This window comes from Marmota flaviventris, chromosome 8, assembly GCF_047511675.1.
Source record: "Marmota flaviventris isolate mMarFla1 chromosome 8, mMarFla1.hap1, whole genome shotgun sequence".
In the NCBI taxonomy this organism is placed as follows: domain Eukaryota; kingdom Metazoa; phylum Chordata; class Mammalia; order Rodentia; family Sciuridae; genus Marmota; species Marmota flaviventris.
In genome coordinates, this window is record NC_092505.1 from 32,138,538 (window position 1) to 32,150,798 (window position 12,261).

Here is a 12,261-nt window from a genome sequence, read left to right on the forward strand (position 1 = left end):
ACATACCCCAATGTTAAAATTTACTAGAAAGATGCAATAATCAAAAATGTTTAATGAAAACTCTATAATATATATATACATACCAATGAGATAGAAAAGGTCAGAAATAAACCCACATATCTATGGCAAACTGATTTTTTACAAAGTTCTCAAGTTCATTTAATGAGGAAAGAATAGTGTGTTTAATAGGTGGCTCTGAACAAGTGTATTTCCATGAACTAAAGAATGAATTTGGATCTCAACCTCACCACATATTAAAAAATGAATTAAAAGTTGATCAATGAAATAAACATAAAAATTAAAACCATAAAACTCCAAAGAAAACATGGCATAAATCCTTACAACCTAGGATTTGGCAATGGATTCTTAGATATGCTGCAAAAAGCACACACACACACACACACAAAAATGAGAGACTTCAACCAAATTAAAATACTGGTTGTGTATCAGAGATCAAGAATGTAAAGCCAGGTGCAGTGGCACATGTCTGTAATCCCAGCAGCTTGGGAAGCTAAGACAGGAGGATCTCGATTTTCAAAGTCAGCCTCAGCAAGGGCAAGATGCTAAGCAACTCAGTGAGACCCTGTCTCTAAATAAAATAAAAAATAGGTATGAGAATGTGGCTCATTGATCAAGTGTCCCTAAGTTCGATCCCATGTACCAAATGGAAAAAAGAAAAAAAGAATGTGAAAATATTTCCAAAGAATGGGAGAAAAATTACAAATCATATATATCTGTATTTAACATTCATAAAAGATATGAACTCTTACTACTCAACAACATAAATACAAACAATCCAATTAAAATATGAATAATGAACATGAAAAGAATTTATCCAAAGAAAAGACAAAAATGAACAAAAACACACTTAACATCAGTAGTTGAGGAAAATGCAAACCAAAACCACAATGAAATACCATTTCACATCTACTAGAAAAATTGTAATTATAAACAAACAGAAAATAAATATTGGTGAGAATGCAGAGAAAGTGGGAACATGTACCTTGCTAGTATATTTAAAAATTTCTTATAAGGGTATGTCTTAAGTGTTCTTACCACAATTAAAAAAAATGTAATGTGGTATAACTACTGTGGAAAATAGTTTGCTGTTTACTCAAAAAGATATTTACCATGCCCAAAGTTATAAACTACCAACATGTCCCTTAATAGGCTGATTTTTTAAAAATATGATATACATATAATGAAACATTATTTAGACATAAAAATGAAGTTCTGATACATGTTATAATAGATGAAACTTTAAAATATTATGCTACATGAAATGGATCACACACAAAAGAATAAATATATATAATTCCACTTATATTAACCATCTAATATAGGCAATTTTTTATACAAAATAAAGTATAATAGAGGTTACCAAGAACTGGGGAGAGAGGGATATAGGGAGCTATTACTCAATAACTACAGAACTTTTCTTTGGGGTCGTTAAAGCATTTTGAAAATAGTGGTGATAGTTGCAAGTATGGTGGGTTTATGTTATGTATATTTTATAGGGCTGAAGAATAGATCTGTAGTTATTTGGGCTGAAAGATGAGAGAAAGAGTCAGCATGATGGACTTCTTTGGGGTGATAAAATTATTGTATATCTCAATTTTGTTTATAGCAAATAACTGCATCAATCCATACTCTTAGTCACACACCAAAACATGAATTTTATTGTATGTAGCCTTTATAGGTCTAATATATTCCCCAAATCTATAAACTACCTTAAAATAGTTTATGGACATATAATGTTTCTATCTATCAAAATAACCAAACCAGTTGATAGAATTCAATAATTTACGAAGAGGTTTCTGTTTTTCGTGACACTCTTTTTATTTTACTGGGATTGTTTTCCTACTATTTGAAAATACTTCCAGATGATATGGGAACAAAATGTATGCTTCATTTGTGGCGGATTTGGCTATCCACCCAGATTATAATTATAATCACAGAACATGTACCCATATAGCATTCATGAAAATTGAACAAGAATATCATTATGAAGAACCTCATCAAGTCAAAAGAATTTCATGATTTTCTGACGGAATGGGCTAGCTCAATCTTTAACAATTGACAGGCCAAGCCCATCATCATATTTAAACCTTTTCTCTGCCTCAGGTTCAATTCTGTTCCTGTTAAAAGACAATGGCCATTGGTCCTCTGAGTCTTGCCATTAATCGTTTCTGAAGTTATGCACTAAAATTTTTAGTAATTTTTATAAGATTGAAGAAGTGTTCTATTTTTTTTCACTAAGATAAAACTCCAGCTCTCTTCTTTATTCTGTTTCTTCCTGAAGATTCATGAACCACATTATCTGTAACTATTTCTGATTCTCCATATTAGGAGTATTCATTTTTCTCCCAATGTATTTTTAATAAGTCCAATAGTGAGAAGTATTACAATTTCAGTTCTTTCAAAGTGTCTAAAATGAATAGCGGCTTTGCCTGTCATAAGTGTCTCGAAGACTTTGAGCTCGTTACCTGACTAGGAGTTCGGCTGCTAGCAACTTCCAAGACACTCCCTTTGCTCAGAGAATCTTTCTACATTCCGTCTTTCAAATCCACTAACCCCCCAGCCTATTTTCTGCAGAATTCTCACTACAGATTAAGAGTTCCTCTACAACTGCCCACTTGTGTTTGATGTTTCCAGACATGCCAGGACATGCAAAGTTCAGAATCAACACAGTTAATTTTTTATTTTCCATGATTTTTCATCTCCTTCCCACCCCATAACCCCCCAAATCAAACTTTTCTAACACAGAGAATTGCATTGAATCCATAAATGTTCCATTCAATGGCATGCGGACACATTTCCTTGTTGGTCACTCAATAACCATACAAAATGAGATCTGTAGTTGGAGGTGTAAGCATGGGTGATCTGTTGTAAGTGTGTCATCTTTATGGAAATTCCACTGGAAAGAAAACTCATGTGTATTCCTTTCCAATATGTAAGATCACTTTTATTTGAAACATTGTTCAGTGAGCTGAAACTCTGTGCACTGTGATTTATTGTACTTCATATATGGATTTTACAGTTATAATCTAATGGTAATAGAAGCAGAGTTATCTACATGCACTAAAGGCCTTGTAATATTTTTCTCTGTCTTCCGAGGCATAGGCCTATTACAATGTATTTACATTTTACATTTGAAAGCTTTTAAGTTATGCATTACATATTCATAGGTTTTAAATTATCTGCACCTACTTGAAATAATATAGACAAATCTTATGGTTCCTATTATGTCCTTAATAGATCTTCCACATCCCAACCATCAGGATAAACAAAGGTCCACAGGTAGAAATAATGTCTTCCTTTATGTTTTTTTCTGCATTTTTCATGCATGAGCACACATACAGCATGGAAACTACAGGCATAAATTTTAAAATAAAGTGTAGTTTATTGTGCAAACTTACAAGCTGAAATGCAGAAAAGTGTGTAGCTTCTCCATTCTTTTGTCATCAAGTAGAAGGGCATGCTTGGGTAAAGCACTGCTAGAGAGCCTCCAGGCTAAGCTCTTGATATCGGTTGTTTTACTGTGGAGCCAATTCAAAGCTACTGTTCCAAGGGCTTGCTTAGTTACCAAAACAGAAAAGAAAGTGGGGAATGAGCCTCGGACCATTCCATTTTTTTTTCCTGTTTTATCCATGGTCCATCCCCTGGTTAGTGGTAGGTCAATAAGTGTGAGTCTTTCCACTAGCTGTCATGGATTCTGGGTTAGTGATTCTTTTATAACTGTGGGGATATTCTCCTGCAGCTAAGACAGATAGTAAGCTACTATTTGAAACAATTATGAAAGACAATTTTGGCTTTTTCCATCCATATCTGAAATAAGAAATCAATACCCACCACACATATTTAGGAAAGAATGCTATTCCTGCTTAATTGAGGTCTGTCATCTCCGCTTATAAGCTAGACTTTGTATCTACTTTTAAAAAAAAAAAGTTTTACAGGAACTTTGGAATCAACCTTTTTGTTTTTCAAAGCAACATGTGGGCATAGTCAAGAAGGTGGCTGTACAACTATGAAAGACAAAGTCACTATACAGAGTCATGTTTTTTCAGGCATCTGCAAACTAAGGAACATATACTACTCATCCACCCAAGAAGATCATAAACTACCCATCCATATACCCTTGTCAAAAATGAATTTCAAAAATATTGAAGGGGTGGGCAATGTGTTGCTCCCTAGATGCTCATGATTTACCAATCCACGACTCCTGGGTATACTATTGCTCAAAGTACAAGGGATATAGGAGTATGCAACTTTTGAAAAGTATCAGGCACCCGCCGAATGTAACCTGTAGATGATGTTAATGAAGAGGCTAGAATAGGAGGCAAATAGAGGAGTCCATGAGAATCAAGGCTTCCCACTGGGCATCCCAGTCAATTATTATTACTGGTCCACACCTGGTCCAGCAAGGAGTAGAGATGATGGTCACATAGGTCTGATTGGCCATCTCAGTGCAAATTATTTCTTATAAATGTGGTCAGCAAAAGTTCATTACTCTTAATCAGAATGATTTGCTGCCATGCATGATGGCACAAGCCTACAATCCTGGTGACTCAGGAGGCTGAGACAGGAGAATCACAAAATAGAGGCAGCCTGGACAATATAGCAAGACCCTGTCTCAACAAACAACCAAAAAAAAAAAAGGGGGGGGAGGAGGTTGTGCAGGCGTAGCTAAGTGATAGAACAGACCTGGAATCATTCCCTACTAGGGTGAAAAAGAAAATGTCTTTCCTTTAATATGGCCCAATCTCAGGCTATAAGCTATTTACTAAATATCAGAATAAATTTCTCAAGTCCAAATGCCCCACAGTAATTGAATAGTAGTAGAGATTTTGTTTACATGTTATCTTTTGTCTGTTTTCTAAGATCCTAAACAGCTACAAGTTTTGTTCCAAGAATCAGGAACTTGGGGTTTGAATTGGTAGCCCTCTAACAGGGCTTGTCTCACTTCTTTGGGAAGCTTTTGAAAAATGTGCCCTGCCAGTCAAGTTTGGTCACTAATTTAGTGTCCTGAGATAGAAATTTCAACAAAATCTCCAAGTGTAGAATGCATTTCCTCCAATATCCAAATAGGTCAAACAACTGATGGGCCTCCTTATTTCCAGTGGGAGAAGGAAAGGTCAACAAATTGTTATTGAATAGACTATGAAGTAACTCTAAAGATTGCAGTCCAGTGAGCTCCAAGGCTAGTTGTGTAACAGAGCCTTAGAGTCCATCTTCACTAAAGGTCCCATTCACATTTAGTAGCTTCTGCTTCAATGTCATGTGATGTAGAGAGGAGAGGGTTTTTTCAGTGGGGATCACACTCAAAACACCTGCAACACTCTGAGATGTTTGGACCCCCTCTATTAGTCCACATCATACTCAGGTTTGTCCAATTTCTGAGACACTCTCTGAGGAAACTTGGGAGAGAAAAAATGTGTTGTGTTACTTGTCAGTTAAATACAAGTAACTGATTTAAGGGCTTTTATTAAAGAGATATCAAAAGAGGGCATTAGCAATACTCAGGGTTACATATAAAATATCATTGGTGACAGCTATTTGTTCAGTCATTGTAACAAAATGTGGCATTATAAGAACAACAGTTCCTTCTTTATAAGCCTCAGTAGTTCACAGTTAGTCTCTAAGTACCAATGACTTTTAATGACTTTTCACTGGCCAGAATGAAAAATTATTTTTATAGCACCCCTGCCTTCAATGATGCTTAGATGGAGAGAGTACATTACCCCCCTTGTGGTGAGAGGTGACATTGTTTCAGTATTATAACCATCAACCAGATTTAACTTGCAAGCAGTTCTGAGCCATGCTTTCAGCTACTAGAAATGCCACCAGAAGAGTCACAATGAATACATCTCTTCAGTAATTCATGTACTTGTGCACTCAGAACAGCCATATCAATCAAATGGCAGAACAACACACAAGAACAAGCACAGTACAGAGCCCTTTGCCTTTCCTGGGTCTACCCCCACAAAAATGATTAACAGCCAGTTAAAAAATGTGATTTACTCAAAATTTCTTCAAATGCAATAATCTAGATTTTTACATCAATGCACTGTCCTATCTGCATTTTTTACTAATATGGTGGTCAAATATGTCAGTCAATTAGACTGAATGCATTTCTAAGCAGGTCCTGTCTTAACATATTCCTAGTATTTTTATTCTCCAGGAGACATATCCACCTTGCCCTCACTAAAATATTCCTTGTTTTTGTAATATTCTTAAATATATTTTAGCTTCCCTCATCCTGAGAGCTAGCCACTGCCCTAAGCACAGGTCCTAACCTACCCCCACCAACTCTTCTAAATCCTGCTCCTTCCCATTAGTTAATGACATCATCATTAATTTGTTTTATTTCTTTCCCACAAAATCCATCACTGCATATATCTGAATGTACACTACCTATTTCCTTTAGAGTTTGTATGGCATGGTTAACTTACCAAACTAACATCTCTAGAATACTCAATCACCAGCCTTTCAGCTTCCCTTCTTCTAGAAGGGAAAAATCACGGAACTCTGCTATTCCAAAAACACATTCTGGAGTGAAGTGGTGCATGTCCCTTCATGGTTACCTGTTACTATGCAAAAGGCTCATAGAACCACCACTCTTAGTGTAAAAAGAAGGAAACGTGAAGGCAGTAAGTAAAATAAATGAGATGAGTAAATTGCAGGCCATCTGTGTTTAATTGGCTTTTCCAAAAGGAAGATAGAATTTTCTCAGATCTTCATAAATGGAGGTAGTTTTACAACTGGTAGTACAGCATCCTTCCTAAGTTGGACTCCTATTCTCCCACAGAAATTGAGAGGTGAAAGTACAATTTTTTTTGATTGTTTGTTTTTGTTTTTTAGGTTGGCATTAATTTCAAAAGAGTTGTTCCCAGGTCCTAGAGAAAGACATTTCTGGATTGTAAAACTGACAAGAAGCTTTTAAAATATTTACATCTTGGGGCTGGAATTGTGGCTCAGTGGTAAAGTGCTCGCCTAGCACATGTGAGGCCCTGAGTTTGATCCTCAGCACCACATGAAAATAAGTAAATAAAATAAAGGTATTGTATCCAACTACAACTAAAAAATAAATATTAAAATAAAATAAAATATTTACATATCAAAGGGACAGAGAACAAATTTATAATTACAAGTTTCTTTTTTTTTATTTTTTGTAGTTGTAGATGGACAGCATGTCTTTATTTTGTTTATTTTTATGTGGTGCTGAGAACCAAACCCAGTGCCTCACATGTGCAAGGCAAGCGCTCTGCCACTGAACTACAGCCCCAGCCCTATAATTACAAGTTTCTAAAGTCAATGTTTAAATGTTCTAAGATATGGGAGGTCAGAGGTCTTGAGTTCAAAATTAGTCTAGCTAACATGGAGTTAAACTGAGGAAACATTTAGGAATCATTGGTCACCGGGGTTCTTTCTGAAGTCATGAAGGAAGGAGAACTAGCACTGGCTCTGTTCAAATAAACTTCTGCTATTCGGAGAGTCACATGAAGTCAGTGACACAGAGACAAAGAAATAAAGTGAATAAAGAGAAAGGTAAGTGAAGAGTTGGGAATACAAAAATTAGCTTCTTTGAATAGAAAATGGAATATTAGTCAGGAAAGCATGTAAAATATCAACGCCTCTCTCCTGACAAGCCAGTCTACTACCAGCCAAATGATACTACATCTTGGCAAGTTCCTTCAAAAACTCTAGTGTCAAAGCAGTGTCTCTTCCCAGGGATGTGGTGCTCCAGCCACCCAATAGCTGCATGTTCTTTGACTTGAGTGTTCTTGTGCTGAAAAGCTCTTTAAATAAACTGGAACAGGTTTGTATGTTTCTTCCTAACAAAAGCACACAATTTCTGAGTCTGTACATTGTTACAAACTATCGAGTCTTAGAGGTTAATGTTTTCCTCCTGAGGCCACCAGGAGTCAAGCACAAGTCGAAGGGGCATGTGGATAGAATAGGCAGTGCTACTATGAAAACAAAAATAGCAGGCTGGGGTTGTGGCTCAGTGGTAGAGCACTTTCCTGGCATGTGTGAGGCAATGGATTCAATCCCTGGCACCACATACAATAAACAAATAAAATAAAGGTATTATGCCCATCTACTACTACAAAAGTAAAAAAATAAATAAATAAACAAATAAAACAAAAGTAGCAGATGGGCACATGATGTCAAGCAGAAGGGAAGGATAGACTAGTTACCCCATTCCTGCAAGTATACTCATCATTATCAATTGAATCAGTGTACACATTTGCAATTTTTCACTATAAATGCATTATGTAAAATTAGATTCATTTTATCTAAAATGAAACATTGAAATAGCTATTCTTCTCTCCCTTCAATTTACACTTAATGCTGGCATTTGCTTTAAAAATAATAATAATAATCCCATCAGTCATTTCCTTAAAAATTTCAGTGACTGTTCCCAAATTCAAAATACAGTCCCAATAAAACTACTGAACCTAGTAAATGTGATAACATACACCAAATATAGTTCTTCCCCACTCCCCATCAGTGGGACCTCATGCATTATGAGCATGTTAAAGGCACACTGCAATTGTGCAGTATAGTGAATATGTCCAAGACATTCCTTTCAGTCATTCCTCTATTGAACCTACCTTCATACCCCACAAAAGGTATCAGTCACAAATTGTTACAATATTGTATGATGAAGCAAAGAGATGAAGCCTTTTTCTGTTGGATCCAAGGTCCCTCCTCTGATCCCCCTTACAAGCAGATGTAACCTCTTTAGGAATTAGATATGTTGCATGCATCCATATATAGACCCTAATTCAAGGTCCAACCTCAGTAAGAATGTGCCCAATGAATGAAATTAAGTAATTGTGAATGAATTAGTAGGTAAATGACCATGGAAAAAACTAATTTATAGCTTTTCAGAAGACAAATGCACATATGCACTACCAGAGATCAAAGTAATGGTCTTAACAAGCATTAACTACACTGGATCACTGAGTTAAGGAACCAGAGACTGACCCTACAAGATACACAAAGTCACCATATGTATTCAGGTCAAAAATGGCATAATGCCAAGGATTATTTTATCTTTTTCTCCCTCTTTATAAAGCAGAAAAATGCATTCTGTTTCCTGAAATTACTTTCCCTGACATTTTTTTTTTTTCAGTCTCTGGTATTGATTGATCTCCATCAGTTTTAGCCTTGAAATGATAAAAAGGGTCGAACATAAACAAAGAGCTGCCTGCACAATATTTAGGTGGAGAACATTCATCAGTTTGAGCAGCTTCAACTAAAAGCAGTAAGAAAGAGTAGTCCCCCCAATATCCAAGTATAGTTCTCAGCTTTAATGAAAAAGAGACAATTAGAACAAAGGCACTTGCTCACTTCAAGTCACAATTCATCAAGCTGTCAAAGACAATAAAATGCTACATACCTAATCTTTCCTGTTAACCATAATGTAGGCAATGCAATTACATTGTTGCAGCAAATTGGCAAGAATTAGAGGAAGAATTAATGTAAAAACCTCCTGAAATTTTCTGTTCCAGTAAATGGTGTCATTCATATTTAAAAATCTGATAAAAAATAATAAGGATTAAGTGAATTAGTAATAAATACTTCTTATTGGGCCCATTTTTTTCTTAGAAATTCTGGAGATATGTTTTTAAATGTGTATATATATATATATATATATATATATATATATATATATACACACACACACACATATATATATGTATATATACACACACACACACACACAAAGAAAAAATCAATTAGCACCACAAAAGCTCACTATTAAAATTAATATTTAGTGATAATTTTAGGTGACATGAAGAAGTAGTAACAAAAAATCTTCATAATACATGGAAATAAAAGAGGACATATAAATTAAATTCCAAAGTTGTCAAAATGCTTTAAGCATACTTTCTCCATAAATAGTAGATCCAATTGCACACAGAAAATTGTACCTGATAGGAAATTATAAAATTAAATGTAAACAACATTTTCTAAATGACCTCTTAGTTCTTGGAACGATAAGGAATACAGAAAATTAAAACAAGTCCCCTCCTTTAAAGTGCACATATTAATTAAAGATTTATAAAATGCAGGTCCAAGTCTTAAAAAAATTAGGAGTGGTCCTGTCTGACCCAGAGAAATGCCAAATCCTCTGCTGATGTATAGACAAATTTGTGATTTGGACTTAACTTTATTTATGGATATAAAACACAGGATATTTATTTTCATGTCTGATCTAATCTTTCTTTTTAAGTTTCCATCCTGGAAATTTGTTTTCTAAATTTGACTTTTTGGGTTTCATTTAGTAATTATTCCCTTTGTTCAGTTTTAGCCTCATCACTTGTTTCTCCTTCTTCAAAAAAAGAATCAATGAATGTATAAAGACAAGGATTACAAGACTTCAAGGATCTGGACTCTCTCTCTGACCTATGCTGTCCTCTGGGTCCCATCTGCTTTTGCTGTAGACTCAGCAAACTCAGTGTTCCTTTGCTGTCTCATCCCACCTTGATTCCTTCTGACACTTGGATCCTGCTTACTCTCATTTTAGCTGTAGCCATTGTGTACAATGCCCCACAAGATCAAACATCCTGCCTCATCCCTCTCTACTGAAAGCTCCTTCACCACCCATATCAGCTGCCTGCATCCTTCCAAAACCATAAAACAGCATCTCTATCTATTCTTTCCACACATGTAAAATCCACCACTAGCTCCCGCTTGCTCACTTACTCTCACTTTCTCTTTTCACTCAAACAGAACATCTATTTCAACTCTGATGTAGCCACCCATGTTGACTTTTCATCCTAGAGTTCCAAACCAGAAGTAAAACAATAGTAACCCCCCCCCCCTTTTTTTATGGCAATTGAGAGCAAATTCAGGGCTTTGCCCATGCAAGACAATGCTCTACCACTGAGCTATAACTCCAGCTCTCTCTGATTTTTTCATAAAGGAACATTCTCTTGTTCTCCAGTGTCCTATAATTATACGCTCTGGAGAGAGAGAGAGAGAGAGAGAGAGAGAGAGAGAGAGAGAGAGAGAGAGAGAGAGAGAGAGAGCGCAAGCGCTTTCTGATATACTGTTTTCTGTTAGAAAATATGTTCCATATGTTATATTCTTATGCTCCTTCCAGAAGACATAAAGACATAAAAACCACCTACTTTAGCTTTAATTATGGACAGGTTTCAGGGAGAAGAAACATTTTTTATTTAAGTAAATGACATACAGAAATTTGTCCTAAGTACTGCCCCTATTAACACATAATCTCATTATAAGTATAGCAAAAGAAGAGAATATAATGTTGTGATAGTATAAATAAGGAAGACCATATTAATTTAGAAGACTGGAGAAAGTTTGCAAAGGAGGGCATTTGGTTAGTATGGGAGGGATAAATAGAATTTCCAAAGCTTGAAATTGCACATATTAAAAATCCAAGATTTAGTAATATGTATAACAAATATATTGATTGACAAAACAGAAGCATTCAGGGAGACACAGATATATGCTACCAGGGACATCCCTTCAAGGATGAATTTGCAGCTAAGCTACAGTACATCCAGCAGCTAACCTTCAGCCATCAGTTCCTTCAGGGTCTGCCTCAGTTTCAGAAATCAAACTGTTTCTGAACTCATATTCATGACACAGCAAAGTGAGGATATAAAGTACCAGGAATTCTTGTCTGATATGATGTAATTAATAGCCATTACTTACAACAGAGTTCCCTGCCAAGTTGGCTGGGGTCTTTGTAGGGCCTACAGTGATATTTACCTACTTAGGTGCCCAAATTCTGCCCCCCTCAAATTCTTCCTTTCACACACATGAATCTTTCATATCACTTTGTACCTCAAGCTCCGACTCAATACATGGAGAACCCAGAAATGGACTAGAAGAAATTTGGCCATCAGCTGGGTGGATTTACTCAGCAGTCATCAGCCAACGATGATCCTGCCACTGGAGGCAGGTTGAGGATGTTCATCCAACAATACTCCACTAGTGATGAATTGGGAGGATATACCAGGAAAGAGGAGCATAAATTAGCACATGTAAAGTCCAGGCATTGCAACTTAGCAGGGAACTAGCCAGCATAAAGATAAAAGATGGAGTAACTATGGCTCAAAGCCATCAATACTATATTTAGAAAGATGACAAGCAGTAGAAGTAATAGAGAGTCAGAAGCCAAGCATGAGAGACTGAGTCCTCTTTGATTGCCTACAAAGAAGCTCCAATCACCTGCTGTGGCAGGTAGAGAAAGCCAAGAACCAAGTGCAGGATCTG